Source organism: Schistocerca piceifrons, chromosome 3 (genome assembly GCF_021461385.2).
Source record: "Schistocerca piceifrons isolate TAMUIC-IGC-003096 chromosome 3, iqSchPice1.1, whole genome shotgun sequence".
Lineage (NCBI taxonomy): Eukaryota > Metazoa > Arthropoda > Insecta > Orthoptera > Acrididae > Schistocerca > Schistocerca piceifrons.
Window position 1 is genome coordinate 907,222,367 of NC_060140.1, and position 20,309 is coordinate 907,242,675.

At 42.7% G+C, this 20,309-nt stretch overlaps 1 protein-coding gene across 1 annotated transcript in view; it reads left to right on the forward strand.

The window, feature by feature from the left end:
* The window catches only part of LOC124787860 (serine/threonine-protein kinase meng-po), a 324,368-nt gene that overhangs the window by 68,473 nt on the left and 235,586 nt on the right, over positions 1-20,309 (forward strand). The window contains exon 2 of the mRNA XM_047254823.1: positions 8,775-8,987. The gene's annotated coding sequence lies outside the window, so the exon portion shown is untranslated. The remainder of the gene's footprint in view (positions 1-8,774; positions 8,988-20,309) is intronic.

Here is a 20,309-nt window from a genome sequence, read left to right on the forward strand (position 1 = left end):
TCAACAACGTGCACAGAATGGTGTGCTCCGAAACACTTCTGCAGGCATCAGCATTGTACCTTGTCGTCAGATTTGACACAGATAGACGCCTATGCTGCTTTCTCCTTCCCCCCAAGTCCCGAGCTATAGCAATCTAGTCTATGTCAAAGTCGCTTATGTCAGTGGATTTTCTCCATGTGGTGCCAGTACCGTTGCCGGGATGATCCCTCATTCGCCTTTGGTCCGCTTTTACGTTTTCCGCAACGGCACCAGGTGGCAGTCAATCCCCCGGTGGTAGTGGTCATAATGGCTGGGATACAGGTGAGAGTTTCTTGCTCTCAGACAGTTTTCCACTTTCACCTAGTGCTAACAGAGCATGGAAGTAAATAGAGTGGCCTTCGGGTCGCACAAGGTGTGTCAAGCTTCCACTCCCTCTGAGTACCCACAATCACAGGGACGCTGGCCGCTACGCGCAACTCGAAAGTGCGATAGACGGGGAGTGAAATTTCAGGTTATCAAATTTGCCTAAAATAATTGTTTTATGTAGGCGAAGCAAATCTTCGTCCCACTCTGTAGCTGGTTTCTCAGTAAATCTTTTACTTTTCGTGAAAAAAATGAAAACCAATGCTTTTGGGATTCGCGCGTATTCTCCGCTATCTTTCTCATTCGCTTTTGAGAAAAGTATCTGTCAAACAAAAAATTAATAAAAATAAAAATAGTTGCGCATAGTATAACCACACATCACAGCTTGATAATGAACTTGTTTTCTTTTCGTTATTGCCAATTGTTATTGTTATAATTCAAACTAAAGTACAACACTGCACATATTTTGAAAAGTTTGCAGTGAAAAACGTAGTCGCTGGCCAGTTTACGTCTAGTGGGCTTTATGCAATACATTCTGTCTACAGAATATAGCTAACATATATAAATTGTTTTTAAAGGTCGAAGGAGATTAATATCCCGTTCGATACTCAAGAAAATACGTGAGATATGCTGGAGATTGCCCATGACGAAGTTGATCTTACGCATCTGCTATAGAGTGTGGCCTCATGTTTCTCTTCTTCTTATGCTGTCAATACAAATCGAAGCTGGATATGAAAGCAAACTTTAAAGAAATGAAAAGACACCGGGAGTCATAAATTCATGACGCTCACTGTATGTTTTTTTAGGGTTCCGTACCTTGAGCAGTAAAAACGGAACCCTTATAGGATCACTTTTTTTCCTGTCTGTCCATCCATCCATCTTTCTGCCTGACTGCGAAGAACCTCTTTTTCTCAGGAACGGACAGACGTATCAAGTTGAAGATTATATCACCCACTAGGATCTATAGTCCCTTGGCGGTGTAGAAGCTTTAAACTTGTTACACAATCCACTCAAAAGATACCGCCATTTATGTTACATAATACTCGCAAACTTACTGATCAAAACCTATAGGCTACTTCCCTTTGACCTTGAATCACGAAATTTAACAAGAACCAACGTTGTGCATTACAAGTAAACGAGAAATCCTAAAATTGTTAATTTGTAATTATATCACACACAAAACGTTTTTGTCATGTTATCACTGCATTTCTGTCCATGTGTTAAGACCCATTTTATCTGAAACGGTGCATCGAGTTGAAATCTGTATCACATACGAAAGTCTCTGTTCCCTCCGTGGAATAAGAAATGTAAGCTTCAACGCAAATGCAATCAAAATATACAGTAGTTTATGTCACATGTTCTGATATCTCACCAGTATCGATATCGATAAGAGGCAAAATCCTCGAGATTCTCGATTCCCAGTATGGATTAACTATCTAACTTTGTTCACAACGTTACCATTTCTTTTTCAGTTATCGATCTTCGGACTGGTTTGATGCTGCCCGCCATGATTTCCTCTCCTGTGCCAGCCTCTTCATCTCAGAGTAGCACTTGCAACCTACGTCCTCAATTACTTCGTGGATGTATTCCAGTCTCTGTCTTCCTCTCCAGTTTTTACCCTCTGCAATTTCCTCTAGTACCATCAAAGATATTCCCCCACGTCGTAACAGATGTCCTACCATCCTGTTCCTTCTTCTTGTCACTGTTTTAGATATATTCCTTTCCTCTCCAATTCTCCAGAGAACCTCCTCATTCCTTACCTCATCAGTCCACCTAATTTTCAACATTCATCTGTAGCACCACATCTCAAATGCTTCGATTCTCTTCTTTTACAGTTTTCCCATAGCCCATGTTTCACTACAATATAATGCTGTGCTCCAAAGGCACATTATAAGAAATTTCTTCCTCAAATTAAGACCTACGTTTGAACTAGTAGACTTCTCTTGGCCAGGAATGTCCTTTTTGCCAGTGCTAGTCTAATTTTTATGTCCTCTGTTCTCCGTCCTTCATGGGTTATTTTGCTGCCTGACTACCAGAATTCCTTAACGTCATGTGTTTCCTAACCACTAATCCCGATGTTTAGTTTCTCACTGTTCTCATTTCTGCTGCTTCTCATTACTTTCATCTTTTTTCGATTTACTCTCAATCTATATTCTGTATTCATCAGACTGTTCATTTCATTCAACACACCTTGCAATTCTTCTTCACTTTCATAGCAATACTATCGGCAAATCTTAAGACTTATATACTTTCACCTTGAATTTTAATTCCACTCTTGAACCTTTCTTTTATTTCCGTCATTGCTACTTTCATGTATACATTGAATAGTAGGGACGAAAGGCTCCACCCCTGTCTTACACCCCTTTTAATCCCTATATTATTGAAATAATGATTGAAATAATTGGGTCATTTATGTAAACAAACAAACAAATACAAAGCAAACCCAACAGAAAGGCGAAATGAGGCTGTGAGTAAACAAACAGACAGAGAGGAAACAGCAGCGAGACTGATACTGCGACAGGTGCCGTAGGTATCCAAGAGGTGGAGTGTCAGAGCACACTCCTGCCGGTCCTTCATCACAGGAAGGGCCGCTCATCTTGCATCTGTGTTCTGTGGTAGCACTCACAGAATTGTTTACACTACGGGCGAATTTATTGCTGATAGTATCTAATAGTTCCTTCCGAATACTTTCTGTCAGTGTCTGAGAGTCTTGCGAGAGCAGATGTCGGAAGCGTTTCCACATAGCGAGGTGAGAGTGTCTGTGACAGCTCACAAATCTCTCTCTCTCTCTCTCTCTCTCTCTCTCTCTCTCTCTCTCTCTCTGCGAGATTTTTCTGTCCTAGTTTTGTGTGTGAAGGAAGCGTTTGAGATGGAAGAACGGCGACCTGCAGCTGCACTTTTAATTCTTTTACTGGCAAGTAAAAAAAGGAAACGACAATGTTGCTGGTGAATAAAAGAGAGGATTCGGCGGGGATGGCCGGCCGGAGTGGCCGTGCGGTTCTAGGCGCTACACTCTGGAACCGCGTGACTGCTACGGTCGCAGGTTCGAATCCTGCCTCGGGCATGTATGTGTGTGATGTCCTTAGGTTAGTTAGGTTTAAGTAGTTCTAAGTTCTAGGGGACTGATGACCACAGCAGTTAAGTCCCATAGTGCTCAGAACCATTTGAACCATTTGATTTTTTTTCCGGCGGGGATGATTTTTGAGTATACAAGAATGTCATTGCAGAGTGTGTGATGGAAAATCCCACAACAATATGGATATTTTACAAGAATGACAGCGATGAATATGGAAGAAATACTCCTTATAATAGTATCCTAAATCGTCATCTATCACATGTAAAACCATTAATGCTAAAGACAGGCTACTTCTGTTACTACTATTTCCAGCATCAGCTACTTTTATTCTGTTTAATATTCGGTAGAGTAACAATTGCGATAAAATAATACTACAACAAATTCATTTTGATACCCACACACGTCCAAAAACCAAATAGGGCGGATATCTGATAAATGGAGCGTTTCCGAACATACGTTTATTTGAATGTTTTTACTTATATTAACTTATGGAACCACTCGTAATTCCTGAAGATCTCTTCAACACCCAATATGATAATAAAGGGTGGTCGGAAATTTCCCTTATATACTTCTAGAACTTGTAGATGGGAGTAAGTACATAATATTTTGAATAAGAGCCGATGTCCGGGAACTTTCCCTTTCCGTTCTACGGCGGTTTCAATTCAGATGTTTAATTCATCCACTTCTGTTTGAGGAATTGAAGTAGGAGTGACGCAGCACAATTATTAGGCAACAATTAGAAAGGAAATGTAACGAAATATTCATTTATCAGTTACGCACTTTTGTTCGCATTAACACTAAAATATTGCGTGTTTACATTATTCCAGAACAAAAAAGAACCCAGCATACTGTACGTCCAGAACAGTACTGATGCATTACAACAGCAGCACGATGTGGCGATCACAAAGTTGTTACAGATATTGTACCTACGAAGCACGTTCTGGCACACTCTCCCCCCCCCCCCCCCCCCCATCCCGTTGTCTCTTCAGTTTCTGATGCAGCGGCCAGAATTCGTGCCAGCCGGTTTCCCACTCTCTCCAAAGGAGGCTCGCAGCGCGGCAGACGTTAAGGGAAATCGGGTGACTGTCTGACGTAGTACACGTCGCCCTGTCTACCCCATTGCATATCAGAAAGAGCTCCTCTGAGACTTTTTCCGTTCCCTCAGCAGACGTGGATGCGTTACACGTCTGAACTGAGCCCGTCGTAAAACGGAAACGATACGTTTCCAGACGTGAGTTCCTATTCAAAATATTATGTACTCACTCCCTTCTACAAGTTCTAGATGTTTGTAACGTGAATTTGCGAACACGCTGTAGGATCAATAAATACCACATTATATTAATACATATAGCTGTATTAAGAGATTTAAATGGCAATTTTACGACTTCCGAAACGATTACTTTCAAACATAACTTCACTTGTTTCTCTATGTCAATTAATCTATGTTTTAAAAATAATTTGCCTTGTTCCTAGAGTTGTGGATATACTGGTAAATTTCTTCTGTAGAGGTGTTAAAAACTGTAGTAAATTCGGCCAACAAACTTCGCTTCTTATCTCAGCTCCTGTAGTCTATAATAATAATGCTGGCCTTTCCTCGTACAAACTAATTAAATGCACAAATTCGTCTCCAGTCCACTTCCTGGTAGCTTTCTTCAAACTTTGTTTACCGACACTTCGCTGACACTCGCAGTGAGTATCCATCGCGATAGTTGCCTAAACTGACCCGACATTGCCAGTATATGTTTACAGAGAAGCGTGTTGTAGTGTTCATGTGGCGTAGTAGGTAGCGTACTATTATGTTATTCATATTGTCGTGGGGTCGCGTCTCTACAGTGACAATTTTTTATTTTCGTTTGTTGATTCTATATAATATGTTTATCACGTTTTTATATGTTATTTGCTACGTATCATTGTTTAAGTCTAGAACTTCCGAAATAGGCTAACTGTTGTGCTGTTCTTTTACGGTAAAAACTGGTGATTTCTTCGATCATCATGGCCCAAAACATGCAATTTCGTGGGTGCTTTTGATTTAATATCTGCATGAGTACGGAGAAATATATTACTAAGTTGTGATGGTGAACGAACTGTGAAATACGGCACAAACATGCGAAGCAATATCGCCGGTCAACATTCTCAGTTCTCCCGACAAATTTTTAGTGCAGTTTCTCTTGCCTGAGAGCTGTCTACATCAGAGGTCTAAACTCGCAGAGTGCGGCTACCTGACATCTTGCCCCACTCTCGGATATTGCCGGCGAGCTCTCTCGACGCTGTTTACACGACACTTATTACTCGCAAAAGCTCTCTGGTCGTGAAAACCTCTTGCGTGTATACCTAGCTTAAAGTTTTGGCTCATGCAATCCAAAGTTATGCTTATTTGTCGTTAGTTCTCCTCCCCCCCCTCTCACTCCACACACACACACACACACACACACACACACACACACCACCACCACCACCACCACCACCACCACCACCACCGCCCCTCCCCAAACAGGGCTACTAGGCGAATGTTATCCCTAAGGAAATTGTCTCGTGGCAAGTTATATGAGTAGCAAATTTGGTTGAATTTGCTCAAGGCGAATAAGAACTGTGCTGGGCCACAAAAACAAACAGACACACACGCACACACACACGCGTATCTATTCTGTATTAGTGAGACCATGTTGTCCGCAATTGCTGTTTAACTACATAAAGTATTTCAAGTCGGTGTTTACTACTATTAAAAATGAGGGCGTATTTTAGCCTATGGATTTAGTCTGATTCATTTAGAACTTCATCAATGGACCACTAACATTGTTTTAGATAAAATAAAAAATGCACTTTAATAGCTGGAAAGACGGATTTACAATCTCTTAAGTATGTACAGGGTGTTTCAAAAATGACCGGTATATTTGAAACGGCAATAAAAACTAAACGAGCAGCGATAGAAATACACCGTTTGTTGCAATATGCTTGGGACAACAGTACATTTTCAGGCGGACAAACGTTAGAAATTACAGTAGTTACAATTTTCAACAACAGATGGCGCTGCAAGTGATGTGAAAGATATAGAGGACAACGCAGTCTGTGGGTGCGCCATTCTGTACGTCGTCTTTCTGCTGTAAGCGTGTGCTGTTCACAACGTGCAAGTGTGCTGTAGACAACATGGTTTATTCATTAGAACAGAGGATTTTTCTGGTGTTGGAATTCCACCGCCTAGAACACAGTGTTGTTGCAACAAGACGAAGTTTTCAACGGAGGTTTAATGTAACCAAAGCACCGAAAAGCGATACAATAAAGGATCTGTTTGAAAAATTTCAACGGACTGGGAACGTGACGAATGAAAGTGCTGGAAAGGTAGGGCGACCACGTACGGCAACCACAGAGGGCAACGCGCAGCTAGTGGAGCAGGTGATCCAACAGCGGCCTCGGGTTTCCGTTCGCCGTGTTGCAGCTGCGGTCCAAATGACGCCAACGTCCACGTATCGTCTCATGCGCCAGAGTTTACACCTCTATCCATACAAAATTCAAACGCGGCAACCCCTCAGCGCCGCTACCATTGCTGCACGAGAGACATTCGCTAACGATATAGTGCACAGGATTGATGATGGCGATATGCATGTGGGCAGCATTTGGTTTACTGACGAAGCTTATTTTTACCTGGACGGCTTCGTCAATAAACAGAACTGGCGCATATGGGGAACCGAAAAGCCCCATGTTGCAGTCCCATCGTCCCTGCATCCTCAAAAAGTACTGGTCTGGGCCGCCATTTCTTCCAAAGGAATCATTGGCCCATTTTTCAGATCCGAAACGATTACTGCATCACACTATCTGGACATTCTTCGTGAATTTGTGGCGGTACAAACTGCCTTAGACGACACTGCGAACACCTCGTGGTTTATGCAAGATGGTGCCCAGCCACATCGCACGGCCGACGTCTTTAATTTCCTGAATGAATATTTCGATGATCGTGTGATTGCTTTGAGCTATCCGAAACATACAGGAGGCGGCGTGGATTGGCCTCCCTATTCGCCAGACATGAACCCCTGTGACTTCTTTCTGTGGGGACACTTGAAAGACCAGATGTACCGCCAGAATCCAGAAACAATTGAACAGCTGAAGCAGTACATCTCATCTGCATGTGAAGCCATTCCGCCAGACACGTTGTCAAAGGTTTCGGATAATTTCATTCAGAGACTACGCCATATTATTGCTACGCATGGTGGATATGTGGAAAATATCGTACTATAGAGTTTCCCAGACCGCAGGGCCATCTGTTGTTGAAAATTGTAACTACTGTAATTTCGAAAGTTTGTCTGCCTGAAAATGTACTGTTGTCCCAAGCATATTGCAACAAACGGTGTATTTCTATCGCTGCTCGTTTAGTTTTTATTGCCGTTTCAAAAATATCGGTCATTTTTGAAACACCCTGTAGCAGTAAGTATGTACGGCTGGACTACTCGTTTATAATATGTAGTGGTGTACAGATGGCTTCCTCGTGAAATCAGCCTGTCTGTTAGTGAAAACCGTATCAAAATTCCTGCAGTAGTTTCTGAGGCTAGCCTTTACGCCTTCACATACAGACAGGAAAACGCGGAAGGGCAGCTTAATGTATAATGTGTTTAGATGACTTCCTGATGCGTGTAAAAACTTCGCTTGCAGAAAGTACAGATAACTTTCAGACGATAATTCCTCTTTTTTTTGTCAGTGGGTTAGTCAATAGTTGACACGAAAGTTTTTTTTACATGCGAATGACCTTAGGAAACTGCTTGTGGCTGTAACAGGCAGCCACGCGCGGATGTCAGAACGAGCGTCAGCACAGGAGACTCCCTACCTGACAGTGTCGACAATACGCGGCAGATGCGTACACGGAAATGCATGCCACATTCGCTAACCTAGACTGCATTTGCCACGTAGTTCCGTCAACCAAATCCTGAGGAAGTATGGTGTCTCCATAATACCGACCCTCTCTAGCTTCGTTATCTACTAGTATTATCATAGATTTTGCGACAATGTATTTCACTTTGACAAAGTAGCTTCGTGAAATATTTGCGATGGGACAGTTTCACGTATTAATTGTTGTGCCAACTTTTAGTTTGAGAGCTACAGAAAACTAGCGATAGTTCCGTAAATGTTGATTTGCGTCAATCTTATCAGTATAATCTGTACATCAGTTGATTTTTCCATGTAGCTCGAAAAGTCACATTGTCACGTCCTTTCGTAGAACTCTTGTTTATTGCAGGCTTGAACATTTCGACAATAGGGAAACATATTAATGTCTTAGGGAGCACCTAATATAATCAAATCGTGATATACATATACAAATGTCTCATTGTGTTTTTTTGACTGTGCTGAACATTTGGCGTGTGTTTTCCAGATTTTCCTGAAGATTCCGGACTCGCTGGTGGAGGATGAGGCAGAGGACGGTGCGTGCCGGTGAGACGAGGTTTTGGTTTCGCAAGTGAACCAGAGTGGGGCCATTGTCTGTCGCGTCGCGTCGCGTTTCCTCGTCTGTCGCCGCCTCGAGCAGTTGGACTCGGCCGCCTATTAATAGACAGCTTCGCGACCGCCTACTGCCTAGCTGCTGCCGGTAAGCTAAGCCACGCACAAAACAGCTTCAGCCCGAAACACCGCACGCGAGCGCATAACTGTCCCACAGGTACTCCATCACCATACCACGCACTTTAGGTTACTCCCGCAAAACGAAAATGGCTCGCGACTTGTACATCGCACATCGTCACCTACTTACCGAGAGTTGGAGTCAGTATCTGACTGTGTTCTAGTACCTAGCAGTTGGGAAGGGAAGCAACGTAACAAGCTGGTAACAAAAGAATCTGATTTTATCATCATCATCTTGAACAGTTTCCAGCCTCTGGTCGGGTCTGTATTGAACATAGGCCTCTCCATCGTCTTCTGCCATGCCACCATCACTCCGTCTTTCCCTTGGTCCAGTCTTCTCCTTTCTTCTGGACGCATTCCTCTACTCCTTTCAGCCATCTGTCTCTCGGTCTTCCTCTTGGTCTCTTCCCTTCTAGTTTCATCTCGTGTATCCTCCTCGGTATCCTCTTCTCCTCCATTCTCTTAACGTGTCCATACCATCTCAGCCTTGATTTCTCTATCTCCTCCTGTAGTGGTTCCACCTTCATTAACTCTCTGATCTTCTCATTTCCTAACCTGTCTATCTTTGTCACTCCAATACTGTTTCTCAAGAATTTCATCTCACTAGCTTGTACGTTGCGTTGCTCTCTTCCTTTCATAACCCAGGTTTCTGATGCGTATGTCAGGATCGGCACATAGTATGACCGGCATATAACCTTTTTACTGATTTGGGGTACATTCTTGCTCCATATCAGGCTTCTGACACTCTTCCCAAATGCTTCTGCTTTTCTCACCCGCTCGTTTATTTCTCTGCCGTTTTTTCCATCTTCCTGTATCAGTCTTCCTAGGTAGTTGAAACACTCTACTCTCCTCAATCGTTCCCCACCAATTGTTATTTCAGTTGTTCCTCTCTCCTTCTGTCTTGTTGTGATAATCATCTCACTCTTACTTATATTAAATTTCATCCCCTATTCTTGTACTGTTCGTTCCCATACGTCCAACTGCTCTTGTACTTCCTCCTTATTCCCCCAAATCATCAGATCATCTGTAAACACCATAGCTTTTATCCTCCTTTCACCAATTACTTGTGCTACTGTATTCATTATGTTGTCCATCACTACAATGCTCGTCCAAGTCGTGGGAGATGGGCAACGGCATGAAGTAGGGGATTGCCTGTAGGAGCGAGGTACAGTGGGGACTGCATGTGTCCGGGACCGCTACAGTAGATGTTAAGGCCCTACAGGAGCCCTGAAAAGTGACGGCGAATGGGGTCTGGTGAAGCTACGATAGGCCCAGAAAGGCAGTAGTGGATTATGATTTCTGCTTTCAAAAATATAACGGGCCTCGGAATCTGATTTTATAATGAATTATATTCTGGTGCTCAGTGTGGATCAATTGGAACGCTGTCAAACCACAGAAGCGGCTCATGTTCATGGCTCAGGTAGTGGATAAGGTGCATTTATCACATAAGAATGTTAATAATAAAAACTTCACGTTTCCGCGAATCGATCGCAGTAATAAGGCTTTTATTAGACACAGCCGCAGAAAGAAATAACTTCCAAACACATATCAAACTGAAGAATATTAGCAGACACTGCAGTGCAGATAAGCGACTGTACACATTGTGCAACCATTGTATGATTCAGTTTCATCACTATTACTTATCAATATTATTGTGTTGTCTCTTCACATTTTTATGTTTTTGTACTAAACAACTGCCTTGGGAAAACTGCATTCCATGTCAATTATCATTCAACTATTGTCGTCATATTGTGTGTGATCTTAAGCTCTCTTGGCGAATCAGCTGCCTGTTTTGCAGTCGGGCGTCCAGTAGGGTGCAGTCGTTAACGAAAAATAATACATCGACTGTGTACTTTAGCGTCATCTCGAGGTGTTGCCTGCAGCATGAGCGCGTTCACTACATGGTACCTCCTTTATACTGCTTGCCTACAGGGAACTCTGTGCAATATAAATAAACGAAAGTACTAAGAGGAGGCTCTTGAGATACGAGTGACCGCCGGCCTGATCAGTGGAGACGTTGACTTCAGTCTCAGTAAAACGCCAGTCCCAGCGGTCAGACAACCGAAGTCAACTGAAGTCATATAAGCTGAGAGCGACTTCCATGCTCGATAGAGTTGCGGAAGCTCTGAAGGAGTGGAGTTCGCGCCCAGCATTCGGCGATCGCGTCTTTCCTCCAATGCTCCGCCAGACGCCACGTGTGGTCGGCTAGTGGATAATGGGATGGGGGTGAGAGTATAAGGGAAGCTCGAGGTAATAAAGACACCCACTCTACAGACATCGTTTGCAAATGACAGCAAAGTACGCTGCTGCTCAAACAGGTGTTCCTAAAACGATACCACGCAGCGGGACACACGAGACCAATACAGATTGTCTTCATATTATTTCACTCACAATATATACTTTTAATTGACCACAAGGCACTTTGGAAAACTATTTATTTTATTAATATCGAGTAACTTAACAACTGTCTGTATATAAAAATGTTTCATAACAAAGTATGACAATTCACTTACTTTTTAGCTAAGTAAATCACGAATATTCAGCCACAGACCAATCAAAAAGACGAATGATAAACTGCTGGTGAAAGTCAGCAAATAAACGAATAATAAACGGTTGGCAAGAGTCACTACGTCGCTTTGGGATACGCTGCGGACGCAGACGACAGCGGCGCACGACTTCAACATGGTGCTGCGATGCTATCTGAAGATAGCTGATCGGAGTGAACTCGAGACATGGTACCTCCCTTCGAATCCCAAAACTTGCTTTCGGTACACAGGAATAAGTTCTTCTGCGAACTTTCTAACGTAGGGCACAAATACAGGGTTTTTATAAATGAATATCGGCATTTTAACGCTTTATAATATTTATTACATTAAACTTACAGTTATAATTGAAATGTCAAATGAAAGCGCAAATCAAACAGTTTTACCAAGAACCTTATAAATGTTCAATGTGAACACCATTTGGCACACCGCACACATCAAGTCTATAGCCGAGTTCTTCCCAAACGTTGATAAGTGTGTCTTCAGTGGTTGTAGTAGCAGCTGCTTCAATCCGGTTTCTTAGTTCAGGGAGGTCTGCTGGCAGCGGAGACACGTACACACGATCCTTGATGAAGCCCCAAAGGAAAAAATCGCATGGCATTAGGTCGGGTGAACGTGCAGGCCATGCAAAGCAAGTCCTGTCATTGGGCCCATTGCGGCCTATCCAGTGCTTGGGCTATAGACTTGATGTGTGCCGTGTGACAAATGGTGCTCACATTGAACATTTATAAAGTTCTTGGTAAAACTGTTTGAGTTGCTCTTTCATTTGGTATATCATTTATAACTCTAAGTTTAATGTAATAAATATTATAAAGCGTTAAAACCCCGATATTCATTTATAAACACCATGTACAACATAAGTCGCTCGGGATGTGATTTCCTATGCAGCCAAGATCTTGGGACACATCTGAAAAATTTTCCTCACTGAAAGTCTACTGGTCTCTTCCAGCAGCCTGAATGTCTGTAAACTACACCGTCCAGTCACACTAATGTGATCACTGTCTATGTTCGACGTCAACGTGAAATAACCACTTAGACAGCAGGTAGCGACACTGGCGGTGGAGGGTATATAAATTCTGTCGGGGAGGGGGGGGGGGGGGGGGGGAAGACAGTGGAACCATTGTCCCAATGCGTAAACGAACCGATTTTTCTGGCTTCCATATGATCACTGGCTGTGGGACCATGGCTGGAAGCGTTACCGAAATGGCTGTTTGTAATTTATCGAGTGCCATCTTGGAGAAAATATACCGTGCATGTGATATGGTGCTATTCAAAACCGGCACCGAAGCATCTGTGGTGCACTACAGTCTATAGATGACAGGGGTGAATGGCAGTTGCAGAGTAGGCGCACAACTGTTGAGCAACTAACTGCGCAAATGAACCAAGACGCTACCAACAGTGTCTCCTCAACCACCGTTCAGTGGACGCTGCTGGATGCGGGCCTCCGCAGAAGGCTCCTGGTTTGTACACCCATCCTGACTCTGTTCATCGGTGACGAAGGCTGAAATTTGCACTCCAGTACTGCAACGAGACGTGCACTGAGTGGCCTTTTCAGATGAGTCATATTCTAAGATCCGACAGATAGATGGCCGTTGACGTGTACGGCCCTGCAACAATCGTTGGAATGGTTCGGGACGGAGGTGGGAGCGTTGTGGTCTGGGGAATGTTTCCGTGGCATTCCCTGGCTGATCTCGCGATTTTGGAAGGCACTATGAATCAACACAAGTATGCATCTATCCTTGGAGACCATATCCAGCCCTACATGCAGTTTTTTTTTTTTTTTTTCGTCGGCACGATGATATCTACCAGTAGAACAACGCAACGTGTCATACTATTGGAAATGTACGTGCGTGGTTCGAAGAGCACCAGGGTGAGTCTACCGTTCTCCTTTCGCAATCAGATCCCGCGGATTTAGACCCAGACGAGAATCTGTGCAGCCACCTCGATCGGGCTGTTTGCGCTACGGCTTCCCGACCAAAAAACCTAGCGCAGCTGGCCAAGGATTTTGAGTTGGCATGGCTCCACATCCGTGTCGGTGTATTGCAGAACCTCACCGACTCCCTGCACGCCCGCGCTGCGAAGGGCGGTTATTCAGACTTTGGCAGGTGGTCGCTTTAATGTGACTGAACCGTGTGTCTTCCACACAGGAGGCGCACATTCGTTTGTCAAGGGAAGAGGCAGCCTGCACTCTGCCTCTACATGTACATAAACAGCTACTCTCTGCTATCATTTTGAAGTACATGCCAGAGGATGGGTTGGGGTTGTTTTGGGGGAGTAGACCAGACAGCGAGGTCATCGGTCTCATCGGATCAGGAAGAAAGTAGGAGGTGCCGTTTCAAAGGAACCATCCCGTCATTTGCCTGGAGCGATTTAGGGAACTCACGGAAAACCTAAATCAGTATGGCCAGACGCGGGATTGAACTGTCGTCCTCCCGAATGCGAGACTAGTGTGCTAACCACTGCGCCACCTCGCTCTGAGTGCCAGAGGATGCTTCTATTGTACCACGTACTAGTGAAGAGTACGGAAAGAAACACTGTGGTGAGCACTCTAAGTAGCTTAGTCTTATCTATGCCGTCCCTGCAGCAGTGATACGTAGGGGGGTAATAGTACTTTGCTAGACTGCTCACTTAAGGAATGTTGGGCTCCATAAGGTTCCCTTTCTGTGCAGCGACCGTGGAATATAAAATTATAAAGTATGTAGCCACCAGTAGCGGAAACATAATTTATTTATCCTGTTGCAAATCGATTTCGACTGATATCAGTCATCATCGGTGCATTTTTCTAACCGATACATGCCATAAGTAAAAGTATTGTCTTTGGCAGATTTCTATTATGAAATAGAAATCTGCCAAGGACAGTACTTTTACTTATGGCATGTATCGGTTATGTATCGGTTAGAAAAATGCACCGATGATGACTGATATCAATCGAAATCGATTTGCAACAAGATAAATAAATTGTTTCCGGGACTCGTTGCTACATTCTTTATAATTTTGCTCACTTAATGTTGATTTTTGAAACTTTGTAAGTAGGTTTCGGCGGAATGATTGGCATCTGTCTTTAAAAGTCTAGCAGTTCAAGTTTTTGAGAACGTCCTTGACGTTCTTCCATGGGTCAAATAAATCTGCTTCATTAGCTTTGCCTTTCTTTGTATACATTCAATGTCTCATGTTAGTCGTATTTGTTACGGGTCCCACACACTTGAGCAATATTCTATGATGGGTCGCACGACTATTTTATAAGCAACTCCTTTGAAGACTCAATAGATTTTCCCAGTATTCTACAACTGAACGGCAGTCTGTGCCAAATGTCACGCTCTGTCTGGCGACCTATCGACACAAGCCTAAAATGAATGGAAAAGATAGAAGAGAGGGATGAAAATTCTCAATATTTATTGCGCACTCGTCTAAGCAACGCTGCTGCAGATTTGCTATGAAACGATTTTACAATACCGTGTACAATTTAAAGATTTAGTTGGCAATGAAGGAGCAAAGAACTACAACGATCGAAAGACGAGATTCGTCGTTCAGTACTTCGAGAAGTACTTTGTGCTAAACTTGCGCATTGAAGCACGAGACGAAATTGGTGGTATGAATAGTAAAATTCTGAAGTTGCTCGCATTATTTCACTGTCAGTTTCAACAGTTTTCTATGGAAATGAACGAAGACTATGGAGAATTTATATATTACTGGTATGTACGTTGGTTGAGTTAACGGGGAAGTCTGGAACAATTTTTCGATACAAAACTCGCTATTGTTGATTGTATGCAAGAAAAAGGAGCGCAGGAACGAAAATTAAAACATTCGGAATGGGTTGCAGACATCGACTCGACTGCACACTGCCAACAAACCGAAATTGCGAGGTGAAAAACAACTTCTTTCTGATTTGATGGGGATGCTTTTCAGCACATTCTGAGAAATTCAGTTCAGTTCTCTGCTCGTACTGTACTTAAAGAAACTGCGAGGTTGAAATATTCATTGTGGCCTTGTGAAGGATAGCTGCCTGAACAATTTGCTGTTATCAAGACCTTTTACCGTTTCAGTTGAAAGAGTTCTGTGGATGTGCACATGTAACTGATTCCCATTTTAATGCAAAACCTTTTACGTTAAAAGTATCCAGGACGTCTACACTGCTTTCCTCAGGTAGTTTTCACGTCTCCACAATGAGGCTGCACACGCGCTGCAATATTTCGAGTGACATATAACTGTGATAAATGTTTTTTTTCGATTATGAAACTAAATAAATCGCGACTGCATGGGAACCAGAGTGCGGAAACCTGTGAGAATGTTTTTGGCTATCCGTATGCAGACAGTTTGAAACAGACAACAATTACAGTATGTCTTCGGAGCGCCAAAACGATTAAAAAATACCGATTTTCTTTTTGGTAACCTATGCTGTTGAGAAATGTGAAATATAAAACAAAGTGTGACTGCACTGCCATTTAAATGCGGCGCCTTCGTATTTTCCCACTCCACATCCCCCCTCCAAGCGCTCACACGGCGTGCCGTGGCGGTGGGGGAAACGTGCAGCGAGGTGGAGTCCTATGGCCCTCGTGCCAAGGCACAAACTGCCAACCCAAATCTTTCCCGCCCCTCAGTGTATGGGATCATTCCATTACACATACTTACAAACTATTATACCCAGGTATCTGTATGAGTTGACTTATTTCAACTGTAAACGAATGCTGTTATAGTTACAAAATATTACGTAGACTGAGTACCTAACTTTCAGAATGGAAACTACTATCCCATGCACTTGTCTCGCTGGGGTAGGTCACACATTAACAGCGAGGATCGATTGTTTTACAATAAACAAGGTTTTGAAGCAAATGTTACTGTAGAACAATCAAGAGATCCAAATTTCCAAACTTATAAGTTTCACTGGTGACGTTGTTTTATCTTGTCTAGTGTCATCAGTTATCATCATCATCTTCATCATCGTCGTCGTCAACGTCATTGTCGTCATCATCCTCCATTTGATATCCGCTGTGGGATAAAGGTCTGTCCTTCACATTGCTACGCAGTACAGGTGTTTAGATTTAATCATGCGTATTTCTCCTGCACATATTGTAATGTCATCAACCCATCTTCGATTGGGTCATCATATTAGTCTTTTCTTCTCCCTCGGAATCCAGCAGAGAACTTAGTTGGTCCATCTGCCATTCATGTCCCGGTCAGCTCCATTTCAATCTGATTGCAGTCATAACTGCGTCTTCCGTTCCATTCTGTTTCCTGATTACGGATTATTTGCTTCTCTGTGTCTCCTACTATTTTTAGTTCCCTACACATGCCACTCCATGATTCACTGAGAGACCCCCAATTTTTGAATTGTTTTCGCGTTAGAGGTCCAAGTCCCACAGCATCACTCAGCACCGGTCATACACTTAGATTGTAATTTTCTCTGTTTAGAGACACTGTAAGCTTAACATCTGAAAGCCTATTTAGTTTGCAAACAGCGCTATGGGCAGTTATACTCTATTCTTGATTTCTTTTGTTGTTCATCCAGTCATTGTCTGCCCTAAAAAAAAAAACAAATCACTTGGACATAAGACTTGATAGTATTAACTCGTACCATTTTATTTTCGATATGTTGGTTCATCGTTGTCTTAGTCTACTTGTAACAGGTTTTCAATCCTACTTTCAAACGTGCTCTATTAAGTCCTTCCTTTCGTTGTCGAAGTTCATCTACCCCAGAGGCAAACACTAAAGTGGCATCAGTAAAATGAATGTGATTCAGGTATGTCCCATTAACAAGCGTATATTTCTCTTCTCGTTTTAAGGATCCGAATATTTTCTTAAGGAGTGCTGAAAATAGTTTAGGCGATATGGAATCTGGTTGCCTGATTCTTCTCCCACTAGTCTGATGAAGTTTATTGGATGCTGTAACATATGTACACATTCTTTAATATGCTAACGCGTATAGAATCGATGCCTTGATTCTCAAATAGCCTAACTTCAGTTGAAACTGAATGAGTGGCTGTCTCAGAATCTACAATTATCAGAAAAGTGGTAATTCATACTCACTGCTCCATTCTGTAATTTGTTCACGCCTATCAAATGATCCCTTGTGCTGTACCAGTTCATAACGTCAGCTTGCTCCTTTGCCAGATTGAATCTAATGTTATTTTACCCCCTTGCTGATAAATATCTTGTTGATTACGGGCAGGAGGCTCAAAAACCTGAATTTTATTATGTTCTGTATGGCGTCTTTTTTATGGCGTACAAAAACTACGGTATTGTTCTACAATCTGGGAGTTGCCTTCCTCTGCTTGGATCGGCTGATTCTCCAGCGCCTCCTCACTATAAACAGGAAATCCAGGTTAATGCGCTGATTGAGACAAAGTTCTTCAATTCTCACTTTAGCGCTGTTACTGTGATATCTAACTCAGGGTGCTTGTTGGGAATTTGGGGAAAACATAGCAAACAAACAACGGATCAGGAGACAGATTGAGCGGAAAACGTAGTTAGTGATAGTGAAATGGAAGTGGGCAACGCATTTAGCCAAACGAACGGATGGTCGGTACACCAAGGATAGACACATTCTGCTAGATTCCAGGAGACAGTAAAAGATCGAAAGGATGACCTAACGGAAGGCGGATAGCTGTTACAAGAACATGTGCTGCAGCATACTGGATGCGTACGGGTGAAGACTGTGACACACGGTCGGGCCTGGGGGAACTTTGATCCAACAATGGATAGCTAATGGCCGCTGCTGTTGCTAATGATGTTGAAGCTGGCCTAGTCTATTTGGAACATTAATTACTCTTAGCCTTATGTATATCATTTTCTTTTTTTTTTTGGTCATCAGTCTACTGACTGGTTTGATGCGGCCCGCCACGAATTCCTTTCCCGAGCTAACCTCTTCATCTCAGAGTAGCACTTGCAACCTACGTCCTCAATTATATGCTTGACGTATTCCAATCTCTGTCTTCCTCTACAGTTTTTTCCCTCTACAGCTCCCGCTAGTACCATGGAAGTCATTCCCTCATGTCTTAGCAGATGTCCTATCATCCTGTCCCTTCTCCTTATCAGTGTTTTCCACATATTCCTTTCCTCTCCGATTCTGCGTAGAACCTCCTCATTCCTTACCTTATCAGTCCACCTAATTTTCAACATTCGTCTATAGCACCACATCTCAAATGCTTCGATTCTCTTCTGTTCCGGTTTTCCCACAGTCCATGTTTCACTACCATACAATCCTGTACTCCAGACGTACATCCTCAGAAATTTCTTCCTCAAATTAAGGCCGGTATTTGATATTAGTAGACTTCTCTTGGCCAGAAATGCCTTTTTTGCCATAGCGCGTCTGCTTTTGATGTCCTCCTTGCTCCGTCCGTCATTGATTATTTTACTGCCTAGGTAGCAGAATTCCTTAACTTCATTGACTTCGTGACCATCAATCCTGATGTTAAGTTTCTCGCTGTTCTCATTTCTACTACTTCTCATTACCTTCGTCTTTCTCCGATTTACTCTCAAACCGTACCGTGTACTCATTAGACTGTTCATTCCGTTCAGCAGATCATTTAATTCTTCTTCACTTTCACTCAGGATAGCAATGTCATCAGCGAATCGTATCATTGATATCCTTTCACCTTGTATTTTAATTCCACTCCTGAACCTTTCTTTTATTTCCATCATTGCTTCCTCGATCTACAGATTGAAGAGTAGGAGCGAAAGGCTGCAGCCTTGTCTTACACCCTTCTTAATACGAGCACTTCGTTCTTGATCGTCCACTCTTATTATTCCCTCTTGGTTGTTGTACATATTGTATATGACCCGTCTCTCCCTATAGCTTACCCCTACTTTTTTCAGAATCTCGAACAGCTTGCACCATTTTATATTGTCGAACGCTTTTTCCAAGTCGACAAATCCTATGAAAGTTTCTTGATTTTTCTTTAGCCTTGCTTCCATTATTAGCCGTAACATCAGAATTGCCTCTCTCGTCCCTTTACTTTTCCTAAAGCCAAACTGATCGTCACCTAGCGCATTCTCAATTTCCTTTTCCATTCTTCTGTATATTATTCTTGTAAGCAGCCTCGATGCATGAGCTGTTAAGCTGATTGTGCGATAATTCTCGTACTTGTCAGCTCTTGCCGTCTTCGGAATTGTGTGGATGATGCTTTTCCGAAAGTCAGATGGTATGTCGCCAGACTCATCTATTCTACACACCAATGTGAATAGTCGTTTTGTTGCCACTTCCCCCAATGATTTTAGAAATTATGATGGAATGTTATCTATCCCTTCTGCCTTATTTGACCGTAAGTCCTCCAAAGCTCTTTTAGATTCCGATTCTAATACTGGAAACCCTATCTCTTCTAAATCGACTCCTGTTTCTTCTTCTATCACATCAGACAAATCTTCACCCTCATAGAGGCTTTCAATGTATTCTTTCCACCTATCTGCTCTCTCCTCTGCATTTAACAGTGGAATTCCCGTTGCACTCTTAATGTTACCACCGTTGCTTTTAATGTCACCAAAGGTTGTTTTGACTTTCCTGTATGCTGAGTCTGTCCTTCCGACAATCAGATCTTTTTCGATGTCTTCACATTGTTCCTGCAGCCATTTCGTCTTAGCTTCCCTACACTTCCTATTTATTTCATTCCTCAGCGACTTGTATTTCTGTATTCCTGATTTTCCCGGAACATGTTTGTACTTCCTCCTTTCATCAATCAGCTACCTTCTTTGTACCTATGTTTTCCTTCCCAACTTCTGTGATGGCCCTTTTTAGAGATGTCCATTCCTCTTCAACT